The 7,911-nt window shown below is 34.6% G+C and overlaps 1 pseudogene; it reads left to right on the top strand.

Moving 5' to 3' along the window:
• The first annotated feature begins 516 nt into the window (after positions 1-516).
• LOC131049139 (1-Cys peroxiredoxin PER1-like) lies at positions 517-7,516 on the top strand (annotated as a pseudogene).
• The last annotated feature ends 395 nt before the right edge of the window (positions 7,517-7,911 follow it).

Consider the following 7,911-nt stretch of genomic DNA (forward strand, 5'->3'; position numbering starts at 1 on the left):
AGACTCAAAAAACATTGTGTCGCTGAGGGAAATCCTAAGTCGAAAAATCCTTTGTCATGTGAGGCCCATGCTTCCTTTGAGTCATCAGCTGATGTGTCCTCTTTCGTGTTATTGAGAGAATTATTTTTGGCAAAGTCGAGAAGCACATTGATCTTCTTTGAAACTTGGACGAAAAGGCCATTTTGATGAGACAAGGGACTTCGACAAGACCCAAAAGTGCATCCTGTAGCTTGGAAAGTTAGGTCGAAAAGGCCTTTGCCACTTGGAGCCCACCACTTCCATTGCCTGCAAGCCCACAAAGTGGAAAAGGCATAATCAGAAGAGTGTGCGGGGAAGCGGGGAGGGAATAACAATCCCCCTGCTCGCTCACAGAGCATAACGAAGTAGCCAAAAGAGATACGTGGGGGCGCGGGGAAAGTAAAAGCAACAACCCATGGGCTCACTAACGAAGAAAGGAATTGTTGGAAGATCACGCGGGGGCATGGGAAAAACAAAAGAGACAACCCTTGAAGTGACATGGGGGGAGAAAATGGAAACTGTGGGGAAGCGGGTGAAGCAAAACTTGCTTTCCCACTTGCCCACATCACAAAACAGGAGGAGCAAGAGGATTCTGCAGGGGCGCGAGAGCTAGAAAATACTTGTCGCTAGCAAGTGGAAAGAACGCAAAGACCAACCCGATATCAAGTTGGAACGCTCCAGTCGTTAATACATTGCCTTAATGTTTAATTTTTTTTTAGTTGTAAATAGATGTTTGAATGGAAGATTAATTCTATATGAATTTTGATAAATATAAGGTTAGAATTGTCACAATAGGATATTCTCGAGTTGAGGGAATTGACTATAGTGATATTTTTCTTTCAATCGTTAAGCTAAAATCAACTTGGTTCTTATTATCTTTTAAAACATCCTTTGATTTTAAGATTCAGAAAGTGCATGTGAAGAGAGCTTTCCTTCACGATGATTTTGAAGGAAGATTTGTCTATGTGACACAACCAAAACACTATGGAAAGAAGGGAAATCTCATTTGGTATGTAAGTTAAAATATTTATATGCTCTCAAATATTTATATGTAAGAATCTTGATTCATTTGTGTTCGGTTTGTAATTTGTGGGATCCAAATAAAATAAGTGTATCTATTATAAGATGGACGGTGATTAATTTATTGTTATTGCATTGTATGTTGATGATATATTATTTTTTGGTAATAGTAAGAATATGATTTGACTTGAAATATGAGCTTTTATTATACTTTGAGATGGATTCAGGGGTTGCTATATATTTTTCAAGTGTAGAGATTAGAAGAGATAGAGTGAACATAAATATTTGGTTAGGTTAGAAAAATTGTGTGAATTTAGTATTATATAGATTCAACATGACGATATGTAGATCATGTTTTATATTTCTTTATATCCAACGTGACAACTTGTAGACCATGTTTTAGATTCAACCATCACGATTTATAATATTTTTTTCACAAATATATTTATTTTTAATTTAGGATTTAACTTACAAATTCATATTAATTTAAGTTTTAATTTATTGCACAATTGAACATTTATATTATTTGAAGTCTTAATCTCCCAACTCAATTATAAATTTATTGAAATTTAAACTTAATTGTCACCTCATTTAAAATTTATGAATGTTCTAGACTCGGAAAAAATTATGAAAACTTCAAACTTGATTGACCACCTTTATTTTTCATTTTTTTTTTAAACTAATATTTATTTCTAAATAAATTATGTTGTAAACAAAAATAATTTATTTAATTGATTTAAGGTTATTTTTCAATTTATTATTTTGCATTTGAATTGATAAGTGTGTAATTTTTAGGAAATAATTTTTTGAAGAAAATGTGTTCCCGTGCTTATTTCTCCAAGTTCATCCAGATTTGCAGCGGAGTCTGGGCCAACGGCTCTGAGAGATTTCTCCATGGCTGTTGATTCTTACAGTGGGAAAAAAAACATTGTTACCTTATAGGAGAGTTACCTTATAGGAGAGTTTCATGCAGGTTCAGTGGATTGGAACCTTGGCTTGGAACTTTGGCCAACGGCTATGTGGAAATGTCTTGAAAAAAAGCATTGTTACCGTTGATGTTTTGGTTACACCTCCTATATATATAATAGAATAATCTGTTTTCTTAATTTGTCAGTGGCATCTGCTTGTTGGGTTCTCTTCAATTTGAAATGTATGCCAGGGTTTGAGTAATTAAGCTCTATGACTACATTGGGGACAGCTGGGCCATTATCTTCTGACACCCTGGTCAGTTCTAAAACTCTTTGAATTATCATTTTGTTTCTATGTTTTTTTTTTGTCTAACTTATGTTTTCATTCTTTTTCTTGGGTCAGCTGATTTTACACCAGTATGTACTAACAAGCTGGGAAGGATTGTAGTTATCATTCTGTTTTTTATGCTTTTGTTTAACTTATGCCTTCATTCTTCTTTTGGGTTAGATGATTTTACACCAGGGATTGTAGTCTATCATTTTGTTTCTATGTCTTTGTCTAACTTATGCTTTCATTCTTGTTTTGGGTCAACTGATTTTACACCAGTCTATACTATAGAGCTGGGAAGGATTGTAGTTATGATTATATTTCTATGTTTTTGTTTAACTTAATTACCTTCATTCTTCTTTTGGGTCAGCTGATCTTACACCAGTCTGGGTCTGTACTACCAAGCTGGGAAGGATTTTAGTTATCATTTTTTTATTATGTTTTTGTCTTGACTTATGCTTTCATTCTTCTTTTGGGTCAGCTAATTTTACACCAGTTTGTACTACCAAGATGGAAAGGATTGTAGTCATCATTCTGTTTCTATTTCTTTTGTTAAACTTTTGCATTTATTGATATTCTTCTTTTGAGTCAGCTGATTTTACAGCACTCTGTCTAGGAAGGATTGTAGTTATCATTCTGTTTCTATGTTTTGTTCAACTTATGCCTTCATTCATGTTTTAGGTCTGCTAATTATGTATGTTTTTTTATTAACACATACTTTCATTCTTGTTTTGGGTCAGCTAATTTTACACCAGTCTGTACCACTAAGCTGGGAAGGATTGCCAATTACATTGGAGAGTTTGAGAAGCGTGGAGTTAAGCTTTTGAGCTTGTCCTCTGATGAAGTGGATGCACACAAAGCATTTGCCCCTGGAAGCAAGGTTACATACCCAATATTGGCTGTTCCCAAAGCAGAGATCATGGCGAAGCTTAATATGTTGGACCCAGATGAGAAAGATGAAATTGGAAAGCCATTGGCATCCAGAACCCTGCATATTGTTGGCCCTGACAAGAAGGTATATATGCAATTAAATTTGGTTCTAGGGTTGTTCTGTAGCTGTATAAAATAGGTTGTTTTACTTTAGGTGAATGTATTTGCTTATTTGTATACAGTTGAAGTTGAGCTTTTTGTTTGTTTGGTTCTAGTATAGAAGTTGATGATTTGATGTGCATGAAATGTATCTCAAGGTTTGAGGAATTATATGGTTTTCAACTTGTGTTCATTGTGTGGGTCAATATATTCTGTAAATATTCTACTGAAAGTGCATTATGGTTATGTAGAGTTTGGAAAATTGTTTAGTTCTGCAAGCAGGCAAGGCAAATGCTGGTGCAATTTTAGTAGGTGATGTTGTTGTTAACTGAATATGAATGTGTAAGGTTTTCGTTAGTTTTTCCTGCACTTTTGTTGTTCATCCTATGTCTCTGTGCCTGCAGCTGTTTGGGAAGTTTTTTCGCATTTTGTATCTGGTGATTTATGAATTCTCTATCTTGGTTTTGACCACCCGGATGCCCTAACAGTTAACCACTATAATCAATCAATCAATTTGTGGGAGTTTATTGCCAATGTCTGTCACTGTTGAAGTATTTAACATTTGTTCCACATTGTGGGTGTGTGGGTCTCTATCTCATGAATTTGTGTACCTAGAGTGGTGAAGGAATTGCGTTAATATTTTCTCCATATCCATAGTTCAGCGTGTTGCCTCTGTATTATCAATTTGGCTTCTCAAGGCAACCTCTTCTGAATTTAATTTTGTTTAATTTTCTTGTGGTGTACTTTGAAATGTGATTTGGATTCTTGATGCTTGTATAATTGTGCATCTTCAAGGTTTGAGGATTCTAGTATTGATTATGTCTCCATTTGTCAGTGAATATATGTACTCATTTCTCTTTATCAATGTATATCTGGTTTTTTGTATCTATATGGGTTTGGGAGGTTTTTGTACATTTGCATGGTTTTTGGTACTTTTGCTCGTGGTTTGCAAATTTTGGCTCCTCCTAACTTTCATGAGGGTGCATTGCAGGTATAGCTAGAGACCAATCACCGTTACCTATCGCTATGATTCTTGGAAATCTTTTTCTTCTTTCCAATGAAATCTCCATCTAGTGCATTGCTTGTGAGCTACTGTTTAGATTTGCGGTCAATGGATTGGATGCCGCAGCCATTTTCCCCAACGGATTCAACAGACTGCTTCACAAAATTAATCTTTACTGCGTCCAGTAGGACAATTTAGATCATCGTCTGCTTGGCCTTCAACTTACCATTGACTCATGGGATGACCAGGTATGCCTTCCCTCATCAGATGGCTATATCTCTTGATTTGACTAACTAAAATTAGTGAAGATTTATATAGAATATGCTAGAGCTTATTACTTAAAGTAAATACCCTGTATTTTATCCTTATCTAATATTAATCAAGATAGATTTGAAAATCATTTTTTTGTTTACTTCTCTCCCCAACAGCTCAAGTAGGCTCATGGATATTGAATCACGCTATAGTGGCTTTAAAAACCATAAGAATCTTTCAAGGATAATGAACATTAATTTTTGTAATTAGTTATTTGTTATAGGTAGTTGTATATTTCAGTTATATTCTCAACTCTATATACAGTAATGTATTTTCAGAATGTTATGAAAAGAATAATGTAATAGAAATTATTGAATCATCATTCATTATTCTATATTCCTTCAACCAGTACCCTCCACTTAATGGCTACATGGCACTGCTGAAGAAATATTTTTTTTGCTTTTCATTCTTAGCCTCTGCTACCTTGAAAATAAGTCAAGGTAAATGTTACAGTTTATGAAACAAATTTATACCGTGTCTTTAGTTGAATTGTAGTTCTTGATAGTATAAATTTTCTTTTCATGTATCTATTGATAGCTTTCAGTTTTGATCTGCTTCGTTATATATATATATATATATAAAAAAAATAAAGTTAAACAGAGCAAATTAACTCTTCTATCATACCTTATACAAACTATGTTCAAACAAACCAAGTAAAATAATTCAATACATTAGGGTAGCATATATACATGGGACCAACATCCCAAATTGAACAACTATATTCTCCATGCATACACAGGCTGAGTGACAAGGTAGTTTGGTCAACCTGTCAGCTTAGCAGGAACCCAAAACTCACGAGGCCGCATAAGTCCTGTCACTTATAAACAGTCCCCAAGGAAAACAATCCCTTAAATTGTCAAACAATCACTCATTGTTTTCATTGGTTTTTAGTCATTATCCAATGGAGTTGAAGACATATATTATAGTTCTGTACTCCATAGCAGTTGTATTTTTCTCAAGTCATGGAAAATGCAGTCCTACTGGCCCTGTGGTGGAATGTTCAAGTGTTTACAAATTCATATGGTGCCTTTCCTGATAGAAGCATCCACAAGGCTGCCCAGGCTGTATTTCCTTCCACAGAAGAAGAGCTATTGGCCTTTGTTGCAAATGCAGTCAAGAAGCAGCAAAAGATCAGAGTTGTAACAAAGCATTCTCACAGTATTCCCAAACTGGTATGCCTAGTAGGGGAGACAGGACTCGTCATCAGTTCTAGTGATTTGAACCATGTTGTGTCTGTATATGAATCTTACATGAGAATGAGTGTTGAGAGTGCCACGGGTTTGAGGGATTTGATTGACAGTGCTGCTGAACATGGGCTTGGTCTGCCTCATTCTCCATAATGGTTGGGGGTAACTGTTGGAGGCCTGCTAGGTACTGGGGCTCATGGCACCTCTCTATTTGGGAAAGGTAGTCCCGTTCATGAATATGTTGTGGGGATGATATTGGTAGTCCCTACTTTTGAAGGAGAAAGATATGCTAAACAGAAATCACACTATAGTGGCTTTAAAATCCATAAGAATTTGTCAAGAATAATGTACATCAACTTTTGTAATTAGTATTTGCTATAGGTAGTTGTAAATTTCAGTTATATTCCTTAAGCACCTTCTTAGAAATCTAAAGAGTCGACATAATTGCTACATGCCACTGCTGAAGAAATATTTTTTTTCTTTTCATTCTTATAGCCTCTGCTGACTTGAAAAACAGAGCTCTCCAACTTTTATATTGCTTTGGAAATGTACCGGTATTGTTGTGACTTTGAGAAAAGCAAAGCTTTGCAAATTTTATTTATTTTTCCTTTAGTTTGCTGGTATTGTGATAATGGTTGTAGGAATGGGTTCCTTTTGGTTAAGAAACTTGAAAAAAAAGCTAGGAAGAGCTACTGTTTAGGAGTGGTATGTCTAGCTGGTGCTCTGGAATAACATTGAAAGCTCTCAGCATCTCCTGAAAATACGTTATTGTCAAGTGGCAGTAATGTAGTCTAGAATTCCTCATAATTTACAGTTACTCTAGACTTTTGAAATCTTATAGAAGAGATGATATATCACATGAAACCATTTTAATTCAAAAGAAGCTTCCAACTTTTGTATATGCTTCCTGGTGCATATACTCCTCGTGATTACAGCTGTGGTATGCACTGGGAAAGGCACTATCAGAGAGGACAGCATGGGCTCTGACCATGGATAGTGGCGTAAATATGGTGACTATTGTTAATGATTTTCCTAATTTATTGGATTCAATGAGTTTCTCTACTGGCTGCATCAGCTGTTTTTCCCCTGTTTCACTAAAGTTTTTCTATTGAGAGAAACCTTTTAGCTGAGAGATTTGGTGGTTGAATCTATTATCAATTGTTTTCTTCGGTTTTAAGATTGATTTATCAGTGGTAATGTGACAGCATCTTTGATTTAAGTTTTTTCCATGAGCTCTCTCACTCATCATCAAGGAAACTGGTTTTTTTGCTATATTCTTGTGATTCCAGGAGAGGAGCCACAAACCAATCAAGTATGCAGATCTGCTTCGAAAACATTTTGATCAGCTTGCAACATTGAAAACATGAGATGCTGATAATGTGTATATGATCTGGTTCACCGTTCAAGCATTTGATGTTTAAGAGACACAATTGGTTTTCTCCGATACTATTGATTACTATAGAGATAAATATCTTTTCCATGTTCGTAGAGTGATGCTAGAGTATCTCAATAGTTATTGCAGTCAAAATGGAAAACCAATTTTAATTTTATAGTTGCACTTTTGAATAAGATTGCTCAACTAATCTGTAATTTGATATTTTAATGGATTTGTTGATCAATATAAAAATTTTATTTGGAAGGGGTTGAATTTACCCCCCTCCTTTAGATTGGAGGGAATGGTCATTGGTCATGATCATTCTTTTCAATCTAATGTCTCTGTGTTGGTTTCTATGTTTTTATATGATATAATATTCAAACCTACTTTTTATTTATTTTATTTTTACTTCATCATATTTAAAATGATTTGAAAATTTCAGTGTAGTGTAATTTGGTAACGTTGTAAAAATTATTGTTGTTATTAGTATGTTGTGATCTAGCATGTTTATTTTTGGAACTCATTTATATTTTGTATGAAGTTTGTTTTTGAATATTGATTTACTCATCAATTATTGAAGTGTGAGTTTGAATTTTGAGATTCACTTACATTTGATTCATTTTGACATTCACTTTGTATGTTTCAACTTTGATACTTTGGCATTCACTTTGTTTGCATTTATTGTTTATATGAAGTGTGGGTGTGAGCATTGACATTCGTTAATTGTTTGT

This window comes from Cryptomeria japonica, chromosome 7 (genome assembly GCF_030272615.1).
Source record: "Cryptomeria japonica chromosome 7, Sugi_1.0, whole genome shotgun sequence".
NCBI classification, from domain to species: Eukaryota; Viridiplantae; Streptophyta; class Pinopsida; order Cupressales; family Cupressaceae; genus Cryptomeria; species Cryptomeria japonica.